General features: G+C 38.0%; 1 protein-coding gene across 9 annotated transcripts in view; it reads left to right on the top strand.

Annotated features, from left to right (window-relative positions):
- The window catches only part of PARD3B (par-3 family cell polarity regulator beta), a 393,203-nt gene that overhangs the window by 22,932 nt on the left and 357,058 nt on the right, over positions 1-13,213 (top strand). The window lies entirely within an intron of this gene.

Genomic DNA, 13,213 nt, shown 5'->3' on the forward strand with positions numbered 1-13,213 from the left:
TAAGTAGATTTCCTTTCTGGATAGAGAAGTAGTAGCTGCAGAGAAGCTCCTTTTAATTGTTTTGTTATTAACAGAAAAATTTAGCTTTGAGAAACTAATTGGGAACTTATTTCAGCATAGAGGAGGAGGGGTATAATTTATAAAACTTTACTGATTCTATTTATTTTCTAATAAATATCTAGGAAAAATATATAGTGACTTGAAACTTAAGATCCAAATATGGGATATGCCTGTGCTTTTAGACAAATAGCTTTGTCTATTTGAAGTGCTGGATGCTTTATGACTTAAAAAAATAATTCTCTGTATTGCAAACAGAATTGCTAGTTTTGTATGCTGTTCAATGAATACAAAGTGCAGCATTTTGCTTATGATTAACGGGATGCTGTTTCTCAATACCTTAGAAAATTGTCTAAGGTGCACTTCACTGTCATTTTGTAGTGGTTTGTATGGGAATTCTTAAAAACAATGGATCTCTGTTAGATATATATTCTTTTTATCATACTTATGTTTCTTGCTTGTCCATATTTACTGAAAGTATACTTAAAACACCATAGGACATTTTTCCCGGGAGTGTTTGGAGACTAAAAGACTGGGTTCTGAATTTGACACCGCTGTGTATCGAGGATAAGACCATAAGCATAAGATTTCATAAAATGAGTTATCACATCAAAGGGAAATGCATTACTGGTCTCACCAGTTCATGAAAATTAGCACAACCACCCAAGATTTTCTCTATTTGAAGTACTGATGAGCATTAATTTTCAGAGTATTTGCTATGCAATCCCAGTTTTAACTTGTGACCAGAGCCTTTGCTATACCTTGTTGGTGGGTGTCACTGGTTGAGTTTGTGTTGCTGATGAAGATTCTAGTTCACACACAGCTGTAGGTTTGAGCTTCTTCAGTTATAACAGTGCTAGGTGAGACTGCTTCTGAAGCTGCCTTGAGGAAAACCCACTGGAAAACTGGGATCTTACTCTCTGAAGTGGTCTGAGGTGTTTTAGGAATATAACCAACTCCTCATCTCCCTGTGATGTCTCAGTTACATGTGATGCATCACTGTCATCTTGTCTTCTTCAGAATGGCTTGGTGAGACAGGGATAAGAAGGACTTGCTGAACAGCAGCAGCTGCAGTGACAAATCGGATTTTTTTGATTGAAGTAGAGGAGAATGATGTAAGGGATCTACTGGTTTGAGAGATGGAAGAATGCTTTCATTTGAGAGAGGAATTGTGCCACAGCGTGTGTAAGGAGCTGTCCATGCTACCTACTGACGAGGTTTGGTATGGTCTGATAACAAAGAACCCAGCCCAGAAAAGGCTTACAAGTAGTTTTGATAGTTTTGTTGTGTCCTGTTGGCCTTTGAGCCTTCACCAGTGTTATTTCACACTGAGAATCTCGTCTAGGGGATCTTTAAGCTTTTCAAAAGAGGGGAGGAGATATTCAGGTCAAACTGACCTGCAGTCCTGTTTAAAGTCCCTGGATAGATGAAGGAATTTTTGGTACATTTATCTGTGCACTGCTTGTCTTTGGTTATGATTATCTGTATGTGTGATAAATGAATAGACCACAGCTTTGTTGCTCTCTTGTCCTTGTCATCCTTCCCTGTGCATCCAAGCCAGTAATGTAGTTTCCCATTAAATCAGTCACTCTCTATAAAAATAAGCATTGCACTTAACCTCAGTGCCTTTAACCAAAGGTGTGTTTGGCATTGCTGACCATCTGGATCTTCTTCAGTGGCAGAGGAAAGCTGATGCTTTTTAAAGGGATATATAATCTGCTCTAGATTGTACTTTGATAGCAGTAAATTAACAGTTTCTTCAGAGGAAAATGTCCTTGTAATCTATTGATTTATTTCACTGTGACAACAAAACAGTGAGAGCAATATCAGATATAATTTGTTTGGAATTTCAAAAGCTTTTGACAGTCCTTAACAATAGACTGTTCAGGAGGCACAACTACTCATGAGGTAAGCAGCAAGTGCTGTGGTGGGCTAGTGAACAACTGAGAGGGAACAAAAAGACGGAATAAATGGTTGGTTTCCAATACTGAAATGATGGCACTGGGATGTGTAATGCCCATTATTGGGAGTGGCAGTGGTTTTGAAGTCTGCTTATGTTAACTTCATGGCTTCCTCTTGAACTCAAAATTAAAGTTCAGCAAATAGGCAGTGCAGTGGATGATATTAATAGTTGTCAATGTGCAGTTAAGCGTACTGGAGAGGGTGGCTTGCTTTATTTGCATATAAAACAGGTCTAAATTAGTATTGTATTTGCTTGGTAAGGTGTCATGTGAAAATGCTTTGGAAATTCTATTTGCTGAGAGTCCCTCTTGCTGCTGCTGCTGCTTCAACAATAACCTGTGTCCTGAATTGGGTGTCAAAGGTAGTTGACATAGTTTTGTAGAATAGCTTTAAAGTAGTTTGTTTTCTCTGGGTTATCTAGCAATTGGTTCATGTCCCAATAATCTGAATGATGGATTAATTAAAACCCCCATGTTTTGTCAGTTGAATAAAAACATGCTGTTTAAATTGTCTTATTCTAATGTGTTGAAGCTATAAATGGAGTCCTCTTTGTAAGCTGCTCTTAACAGATCTTCCACTTGAAATGACTTTTCTTGAGGAAGAAAATGTCCTGAGAAAATATCTTAGCTGTGCAAAAGATGGAGTACAAAGTGTTTCCCTTCATATTACTCTTCTTGGTACATGTCTTAAAGGCATAAACTTAATGTACCATCTATATTCCCTCTGATTTTTGTTTTTTAAATACTCATAAACACCTGGGGAGACTAAAAGTATGTCATGAAGGCCTGTGTTAAGCTAAAACTTGCTTAGCTTATAGGAAGTTTCCTAGATCAGAATAGTTCTGCTTTCTGAATTCATATAGAAGTCTACAGGGAAAATATGCTTTCTATCAAACTTCTTACGTATATATATGTTCATATTTTGACAGGATTAAATACAAGCAAAATATGTTTATGGGTATGCCTTTATCAGCAGACCCTTTCTGAAGTAGGTGATGGTCTGCTGTGAGGGTGCTGGGTGGTTTTTGTTTGTTCAGGTTGTCTTGTTTTTATTTTGGGATTTTTTTCTGTTTTGTTTGTTTGGTTTGGGTTTGGTTTTCTTTTTTTGCTTTTGTGGCTTGCTGTTTGGGGTTTTTTTTGTTGTTTTTCTGTGGGTTTTTTTGGGTGTTGTTTTGTAAGACTGTGCTTGCAAGGGCAGTATTGCAGTAGTTACAGTTCGGCCTTCAAAACTGCTGAACATTTGTGTAAAGATGCATTTCCTGATCAGTGCTGCTGGCAAAAGATGTAGGCTTGTCATCCTGGAAGGTGGTATAATAGGTTTAACCTCTCCAGAGACTGTTTCCAGTTTCACTGCTAATAGTGGGAGAGGGTTTGTGGTGTGAGGTGTTTTTTTCAGGAGTGGAAGGAAAAAAAAGACTAAGTGTGATTGTGATGGGCACTGTGCTGACACTGAAATAGCTGGATGCCAACATGATCTGAGAAATCAATGTTTGGTTGGGAATCTCCTTTGTATAAATATAGGTGAATTTGTGTTTTTTAACAGCAGCAGAAGCTTTTGAAGGACACGAAGCAACATCACTGAAATGCTGAAACAGTGACACTGTTTCTAGATTTGTAGTGACTGTAACTGTCATTTAAGTGTTTGTAATGATGATATCAGGTAAATGGTATGAATTGTCGTTCAGATACCTATTTTAGCTAAGCATTTAATGAAATATTAAACAGCACAATCACTGAGTTCTTTCTTCTCAGTTCTCTGTGAGCAGAAATACAATATCGAGAACACGTGTCTCCTGGGTGGTCTCCAAATGCTAGAGAAATCAGCTGCTGCCTGTTCAGAATGGTTGTTGGGCCCATGCATGCTCCTGGTGATAAGCTCAAGATCTGACTGAAGTTTTTGTAGAGGATCCTAAGTAACTCTTTGAAACCTTACTTCAGACAGAGGACTTTACAGGTAGCTTTAGTTTCACTGACAGTATTTTGAGTGTGAGGCTGGTTTGGAGAAGTTGTTTCAGCAAAGCAATAAAAATGAAGCAGGTGTGAACTTCAAGAATGATGTAATTATATAAAGGAAATGTCTTTCCAGATACATGACACATGTTTTCTGTCAGTGGATTCTGGACTTTTCTGTTGTCTCCAGGCAGGTTAGTCACTTGGAGTAATGGCTGGCTGGGATTAGCATTTAGAGAGCAGTTATTTTCTGACCTGAGTAGACCTTCAGGGTAGTCATTTTTGCTGTGAAAGTGATTGCACACTGTAATGTGCAATGTGTATTTAAATGACGTTACATTGAGCTAATTCCATCTTTGAACAGCTTCTGTTGTATTCAACCATCAAATTCCTCATGAAATGGAGAAGGAAATCAGAGCTGAAGTAACCTTTAGGTAAGTACAGAAACTGTGACTGAAGAGTAGGAGGTGATAATGAAAATTTCTGCATCAAGTTGAAAAATGGCAAAATTAAGTCAGAATGAGAAGGAGGCTAGTGGGCAGAAATATCTTGGTAGTTTGAAAAATAAATGAAGGGCTGTAGTATTCTGAGGGAATTTCTCTTCATGCGGAGTTACAGTTTGGTGCTTTAAAGCTTCCCCTGCAAGTCAGTGGTAGAGGCCTCTGTGCTGGTTTGTTTAAGTTACCTTCCAATGTGTCAACAGAGCTGGAAAACGTCACGCTTTACAGATCTTTTTGTTGTATGGTTTGATTCCCAAATACATGATCCATGCAAGTAATGCATACTTAAGTTAGAGAAATGTTGTTCAAACTCTAGACTTCTGTGTAATTGAGCTCTCTAGGGTTTTTGTAACTTTCTGATAACTGGAGTGCAGGATAGAGCCTTTTTTATTCTTCAGTTTGTTATGCAATAGTATATTATACTTGTTTGGGAAAAACATAGCAAGAGATGTAAGACTTCATTAGAGCTGAGAATTTTTACCTACTGGAGTATATGCTGTAATGGGTTTCTTATGTAGAGTCCTCTCCATGTTGTTGCATCTGAGTCAACTTTCCCCTGGAGAAGTTTAAAAAAAAAATCCCTTTTTTGTGAGAATGTGAGAGTTCTCTGGTAGCACAGAAAGCTGTTTAATAATGTTTCATGTAATGTGGAGGTAACATTTGAAGTGTGCAATAGACACAGGATAGTTCAAAGTGGTGTGTTAGAACTTGGATGCTCTGTGTCATTCATAAAATCTGCCTCAAAAAGGCATACATCAGAGAAGAAAAAATTACAGCTTTTCTTCTTTCTAAGGTGGTTCATATTGCTCTGGACTAGAGTTTTGACACTCAATGTTACATTTAGTTGATTAATACCATGGCCAAGTTATTGTTTTAATGTGTGTGCTTTTACTGACTGTCAGACTGGTGGCAGCAAATACAGGCTTCAGGCTTCTGAGACTTAGTGCTTCTGGCAGAGTCTTGGTTACACTTCAGAAGTTTGAATGCCTTGTTTGAAAAACTGGTGTCCAGAGGCAGCCAATTTTGATGTTTAGTTCCTTACTGCTGAGATCAAAAAGCCTGATATGCTCAAGATGAGGAAAATGAAGTTGCAAAAATTTGGCAAAACAGGTATGTAAGGGCTGATGTTCTTTGATTTGGTTTTAACCTGTTTGGTTTTTTGTTTACTTGTTCTTTGTTTTTTTTTATCTACCCCTCATATAATTTGTAGGTTGTGGTTAGTATCTCTGCCAGAATATGTGCAGCTATTTGTCTCTGTGACTCTTCCTTACTGCTTCTGGTTTTGTATTCATATTTTGTGGTTTCAGTAATGAGATCCTACAGACAAGCAGCAATCTTAAAATTTTATTAGCAAAAGGATAACAAGTAATGCGTTCTTCTTTCAAACCCTAAATTGGTCAAAATTAAAATGGATTTAACTACTTCTATTCTGAATAACATGTTTACAACCTCCAAAAGTATAATACAGTCTTATCGTCTTTGTTACGTTTAGAGTACTCTGTTTCTTCCTTGTATATGTACCTTGTAAGAAGTTTCAGTTATGATTTCCAATAATAAGAGTTATTAGGATATGAAATTGTTGTTGCTGACAGTATTTGTTTACTTAAATATTCATAACTAGTTCTGAGTGTTGCAGTTATAAAGACTAGACAGAATTGTGAATAAAACCTCCATGCAACTTCTGTTCTACCGAGGGAGTCCCGCTAGAAGCTCTTCGGGTATCTGATAATGAGCTCTACGTCATGTGTCTATGAGGAAGGGAAGTATTAGAAAGGGCATATTTTAAATGCCACCTTTGCTCTTGTTATACCTTAAAATATGGAGATGTGAGACATGGGAAAGTCCAAGTACAAAACAGGGGATCTGTCCTTTTGGGCTGCGTCAAAGGAAGTGTTGCCAGCAGGTTGAGTGAGCTGTTTCTCCCTCTCTACTCTGCTCTCATGGGACCCCATCTGGAATACTGCTTTCAGGTCAGGATGCCTCAGCACAAGAAAGATGTGGACCTGTTGGAGAGGATTCAGAGGAGGGCCACAAGGGTGGTTAGAGGGATGGATCAACTGTTCTATGAACACAGGGTGAGAAGGTTGCGCTTGTTCAACCTGGAGAAGAGAAGGTTCCAAAAAGACCTCAGTGCAGCCTCCAGTACTTAAAGGGAGCCTGTAAAAACAAGGGAGAGCGACTTTTTATGTGGACAGATAGTGATAGGACAAGGGGGAACAGTTCTAAACTGAAAGAGGAGGCATTTAGATTAGATATCAGGAAGAAATTCTTTACTGTGATGATGGTGAGGCACTGCAACAGGTTACCCAGAGAAGCTGTGGATGCACCATCCCTGACAGTGTTTAAAGTCATGTTGGACGGGCCTTTGAGCAACCTGGTCTAGTGAAAGGTATCCCTGCTTGGCAGGGGGATTGGAACTAGATGGTCTTTAAGGTCTCTTCAAACCCAAACCATTCCATGATTCTATGATTTTGCATTGCCTGTGATTATGGCTTTTCCTGTCATCTTGAGTTACAGGCTGTTTAACTTGTTCAAAAGGACAGCACCAATGCTTGCTAAAAGCTTCCATTGAGTTTACCTAGGGTTTACCAATAGCTTAAAACCAAACAAAGGCATTGGGGATGGGGACATTCTTGCAGAAAAACTGTAGGCGTTGATTCGCTGGCCCTTGGATGAACTAAGTTGGAGTTTTGTTTTTGCTATTGACAAAATAGTATGCAAACCAGTTAAGCTGCAGCTGATTTAAAAAAAAAAATGTTTTCACACTTTTCAGGAAGAAAAAGTTTCATGCCATTTTGAGCCAGTGCTTGTTTAGGAAACAGATGTCTGATTTCACTCTTGTGTAGTAGGGTGTGCTGTGAGCCACCATATATGTATATATAAAAGGATATTTTGGTAGGAGTTAGTCTGTTTATTTTTGAAGTGGGATCTGAACTGTGTGTACCAGGGGAAGGGGGCAAAAAATCACTATCATTAGTACTTACTAAGCAACACTTTATTTCAGTAATGCGGTTTCTTTTAGAATACAGATTATGAAGCTTTGCATTTTTATGAAATTTGTTTTAATTCCTTGCTGCAGAGGTGCCATGCATTATTCAAGATTATAAAATGATTTGGATTTCAGGAGCATTTGGATTTGCTGATGAGGATTTCAAGCTGTGTAATTATGAAACTGTATGCACATGGGTTGGAAGTTCAGAACTCGTTAGCGTAATCATTAAAATAACCATTTTTTAAGTGTGGTATTACGTTCCAGGGTGTGCAATTACACTATCATGTGCTCCTGGTTTTACTGGAAGCGTTCTTGTAATAAACTGCAGGTCTAGCAATATGCTTCACAATAAGTTCATAGCTTTAAGAACAGACACCTGGTCAGATGTTACTTAGGTTATTAAAGAAAATTTAGTTTTATAGATTTAGAGCCATAACACAGTTCCTGTATGCATTAATCAGCCTCCTGTTTATCCTAGAAAAATGTATAAGCTTTTACATATTTAGTGTTATATAATGTAATTTTTCTTAAAATAGAAAAATTTTCTTGGAACATATTGCAAGGGTTATTTATTTCAGCTCTACCTAACTTAACATAGTGTGGGAATAAAGGTTCTTACCAGATGGACTCCAAAGTTTTAGCTTTTCCAGTGTAATCTGTGTTTGGACGTTCTGAACTGTGACTTCTTTATCTGAACATCTGTAACCACCAGAGTTTTTTCCATTCGTGGTAAGTATTCCAATAGTTTTCTCAGATAAAAAAAATAAATTAAATAACTGTGACAGTGGGTCTGTGACACTAACAGAATTCCTGCTAATTTTGGAATAAGATTGCCTATTTAAATGCTAAAAGGGGGATTTTTGGAGTTAAAATCCTCTTTATGTAAGAGACGGGAATCTGAAACTTGTGCTTTTCTAATTTGATTCTCTGTTGATCCCTCTATCTGGTTTGTATTTTGCTTTTTCAAAGAGTATTAAAAACATACAGCAGGCAGAATGTTTGGACCCGGGTCACTTAGTTTTTGGGAAGTATTCAGCTGTGCAGCTGTAACACTTTCTCTCAACCTGAAAATGTGTTTTGTCATCTGGGCACTAAGCACTGGAGCTAATTGGTGGTCTGACAACTGAAGCTGTCTGCGTTTCTGTTCCTTTCACAATGAGAGGGATGGGGGGAAGGAGGTCATTCCAAGTGCATTTGGCCACAAATGGAGGTCTGAATGAACATTCAAATGTCCTGATGAAAAGGAGCTTAATATCTCTTTGTGTAAGCATAACCTGGTGGAAGACTTATTCCTTCTTAATGATTTTCATCGATGTAATAAATACTTGGAATTCTATATGCACATGCTGATGCTTAAGTGCATATAAGCACACATGTTAATGTTTACCAAGGGAGTGATATGCATTGTGAAAATACTTAACCTTATTGTGGTAAGACAATTTGGTGGCTTGTTTTGCTATAAAGTAAGCTGAGCTCTTAAATACTTCCACACAGTGGTTTAATTACAATATTTGGAGGCTGATAAAGTTGAGGCTGTTCATCTTGGAGAAGAGAAGGTTCTGGGGAGACTCATTGCAGCCTTTCAGTACTTAAAGGGGGCCTAAAGAAAGATGGGGACAAACTTTTTAGCAGGGCCTGTTGCAATAAAACAAGAGACAATGGTTTTAAACTGCATGTCAGTTTAGACCAGATGGAAGGAAGAAATTTTTTACAGTGAGGGTAATGAAACACTGGAACATATTGTCCTGAGAGGAGGGAAATGTCCCATCCTTGGAAACGTTCAAGGTCAGGTTGAAGGGGTTTCTGATGCAGCTGAAGATGTCCTTGCCCATGTCAGGAGAGTTGGACTAGATAACTTTTAGAAGTCTCTTGCAACTTCAACTATTTATGATACTGTTATTTCACTTATCCACATATGGATTGAGAAAGGGATTTGTTGTTCTGTTTTACAGTTTGGGCTCCAAAGACTCTTTCAGTACAAGGGCTTAAACACCTGTTGTGCTATACGTTTTTTAAGATGATGGTGAAGGAGGAGAAGTTTTGTGTTGGTACTTCATTCCTTTTCAGAAGTGACTGTGTCCTGGCCCAAGGAATTAAAGCTGGTTCTGGTACAGTTTTGGGAAACTGCTTCAGTGTAGTAAGCTCGTGTTTTCAGTGGTGCACAGCTCTTGGGTCACGTTCGGTTCTTCTGATTCCTGTGACTCTTCCCTCCAGAAGGTTGAGGCTTTGGAAGGTTGAAGGTAGAAATCTCATTTACATTTCAGCAATTGCAAACAATTTGGAATTTGTGTTTTGGAACTCTCTGGTTGCAATGGGGATGGTGTTCTAGGTGAGATGGCCTAATGCTATGGCTGTTCTAAAAGCAAATACCTCCTGAAAGTATTAAAACAAAACGAAGCCTACTCAGTTCTTGTGTGCAAGTTTGAGAAATCAACCCTTATTTATTTAAGGCACATTTGACATGTTTGAGGAAAATATCATATAAGTTGCCTTTAAAAATGCACACATATAACCCAGTTTTATGTGCCAACTTCTTGATATATGCAGTGTGTAGTCTAACAGAAAGGCTGTCTTAGTTTGATTTTAAAAGGCTGGGAAGGGTACTGGCTCCATACTTCAGCTCCAGAGGCAGCTTTGTAGCTGAAGACTTCTATTGAAAGTGCCAAGTAAGTGTGAGTTTGTGCCTCCTTTGGGGAGTGGAGAGGCTCAGGTGCCCAAAAGGCTGTAGGGGTGGAGACATACAGACCTTTGTACCGGTTGCACAGTAAATACCTTTTGAGAAGATGTATGAATAAGAGAACAGGCCTTCATCTTTTTGAGAGTTCAGAAGTATCTTCTGCAAAGAACCAGAACTGATTGTTTATAACCTGCTTACAGGTTTTATGGAGGAGTGGCTGAGGGTCTTTAACGTGAAGAAAGGAAGGCTCAAGGGAGACCTTTTCTCTCTCTACACCAATGTGAAAGGAGGTTGTAGTGAGGTGGGTCTGTTTCTTCTCCCAGGTAACAAGTGACAGGACAGACAGACATAGCCAGGTGCACCAGAGAAGGTTTAGACTGGATATTAGGAAAAATTTCTTCACCAAAAGAGTTGTCAAGCATTGGAACAGGCTGCCCAGGAAAGTGGTGGAGTCACCATCCCTGGAGGTATTTAAAAGATGTGTAGATGTGGTACTTGTGATGTGGTTTAGTGGACTTGGCAGTGCTGAGTAATGGTTGGACTTGATTATCTTAAGGGTCTTTTCCAACCGAAATGATTCTGTGATTTTTCAGTATTAGTGCTTTCCTCTTCATTGTCTTATTCTGTGATGATGGTGTTAATAGCAAAATTGAGTTATAGTAATTTGAAGACTCAAGTTTGAGGACTTTTAGTTCTCTTCTGTTTCTTCAAAGACAGATGGAAGAGCAAAAGAGATGTTAAAAAAGATTTTAGAGTGTACTTACCATTGCCTTTGCTGAGGACAGGGACTGCCATGGAGAAGGAAGCAACCTGTCTGCAAATCAGCTGCACTGACTTCCCAGAGGAGGACACACCTTTCTGGGTATCACAGGTCTGGGTTTGTGGAGGAGGACCAGGCTGTGCCATGGACTGTGAGTTTAAGTGTCACTGCTTTCTGCTGTTACCTTAGGTCAGGCTCTGTGGCCAGAGAGTAGCTGCAGAAATGCAGACTTCTGAGGGGTTGTCTTGTACTGTTTCTTCTTTAGGAGGGAATGCTAGAGCTGGAAGAAAAAAATTAGGGTGTCTGGGCTACCTCTGTGTTGTTCAATTCAAGGCTCTTTGGTAATTTTGCTCTTTCCTGTGCCAAAAGAAACTGTAGGATAAAATGTTGGATAAAGAAACTCTTCGTAACTGTAATGGAATTTTGGTGAGTAAAATATAGCCTTTACTTTCCATATGTTTGAAATGCATTTATCTTATGGTAGAGAAATGGCATGAAATGTCAAATATGGGGCAAAGGGTAATTCTAAGAAAAATTTTTTTTTTTAAATGAATGAAGTTGACATATTTTCATTTCACCTTTGTTGAAGGCTTCATTTGTGGATGCTTTTTCTGTTGCTGTTTCTTTGCTTTTTGTTGAAATTGAGTTGAAGACAAGCAATAGTCAGAAATAAAGACAAAAATGCATTAAAAGCTAGCCAAGTGCAGATGTACCTTATGTGACTTCCTAGAACAGCGTTCTATTAGTACGTGGCCTTATACTTCTCTTTTTGCCAAGTTGTATTTCTTGATGTGGCATGTGATTTCTGATCACAGTAGCTGGTTTTCAGTCTATAGGGGTTCTTTTGTTACTGTCCTCCTAATAAAGCAATTTTCAAATAAGAGCTAACTTTTAAATGAACTCAAGTTCTACTCTGACATGTTTATTTAGCAGGCTGTAGTAATTATAGTAATTATTTTATGTTTGTTTTTTTTTTTTAAGTACACCTTTTCCAATGCATTTTTAACTTAAGGTGTAGTTTTCAAGAGGATAATAAAATACACTACCTCAGATCATGCAATCAAGTTAATGCAATCAAGTTGCTAATCATTTTCTTGGAAGAACTTCCATTAGAGAAGATGAAGACTTGCTCTTCTTTTGCTGAAGAAATGTCCTCATTTGCTGTTGATTGAGGTCTTAAGCTTAAACTGCTAGGTATAGCTTGACCCAGGTTATATTAGTGGCACTTTCAAGTTATGATTGCTTGCCTTCCTGGGACTACACAAAGATTACCGACTGATAAGAAATCAAAGAGCTGAATTTCGGAGTACTGAGATTTTCCTGATCTTTATGTTTTACGTGTTTAAAGTCTGAGGAGTCTTTCATATGGTGCTAATGCATTTTATATTAACACTTCTGAAAAGTTTTTCTTAGATGACATGTTTCTTACATCGTTTTATGTTCAGCCTTTAAGGAAGGTTTTTCCCAAACTTTCCTTTATGTCTAATATCTACCACATAGCAGTCAAAGCCTCAAGGAAAAAACATGTTTGAACAAGAAGTTCCTATAGGTCAGTATAAAATAATGTTAGTGAGATGGACAAACAATGCAGCAACAGGAACTAGGTGTCTTAAGATACTTTTACCTTTGTGACATTGGAGCTAAACTGCTGAAGGTAGGTATGAAATGTATTATGTGAGGAGCTTTGATCACCACGTGTGGTGTATTTAGTTTTCAAGTTATCAGATCTTTATATGAAGCTAAAACTACCCACTGGCTTTATTTGTAATCCTTGTATAGAACTGTAGCTCTTATTTTTGTGCCTCCTCTCTGCAAACTAGTTATAGTACCTGCTGAATAAAGGAGTGAAGAATTTTAATTTCTCCTCCTAGATGTCAGATTCTGTTATTCTGTATAGCAGCAGCATTCACTTAGTGGCAATTCAAGTAACACCTTCATAGCTAAAATTCTGTTGAGTCTCATATATAAACACAACCTGGAAAAGTAAATTCTTTTGGAGATAGTAGCAATTAATCTAATAAAATCAAATGCAAAGCGCACTTTAACAAAGGTTATTTCTTTTTTCCCCCTATATAAGGTTTGTTTGGGTTTTTTTGTTGTTTTTGTTTTTTGGGGTTTTTTTTTGTTTGTTTTTTGGTGGTTTTTTTTGTTTATGTTTTTTTTTTATTATTTTACTGAAGATAAAAGCTTACAAAGGTACAGAATTTTTGTGCTTGGAATCCCTTCCTCAGAAACCTTCGCTGCTCCTTCAAGCCCCCTTAAATCTAGCTTGGGATACAACAAGGAACTTGTAGCTATATATATGGTCTCTTTCCT

Source organism: Manacus candei, unplaced genomic scaffold, assembly GCF_025592945.1.
Source record: "Manacus candei isolate 608988 ecotype Guabito, Panama unplaced genomic scaffold, ASM2559294v1 h1tg000023l, whole genome shotgun sequence".
Classification (NCBI taxonomy): domain Eukaryota; kingdom Metazoa; phylum Chordata; class Aves; order Passeriformes; family Pipridae; genus Manacus; species Manacus candei.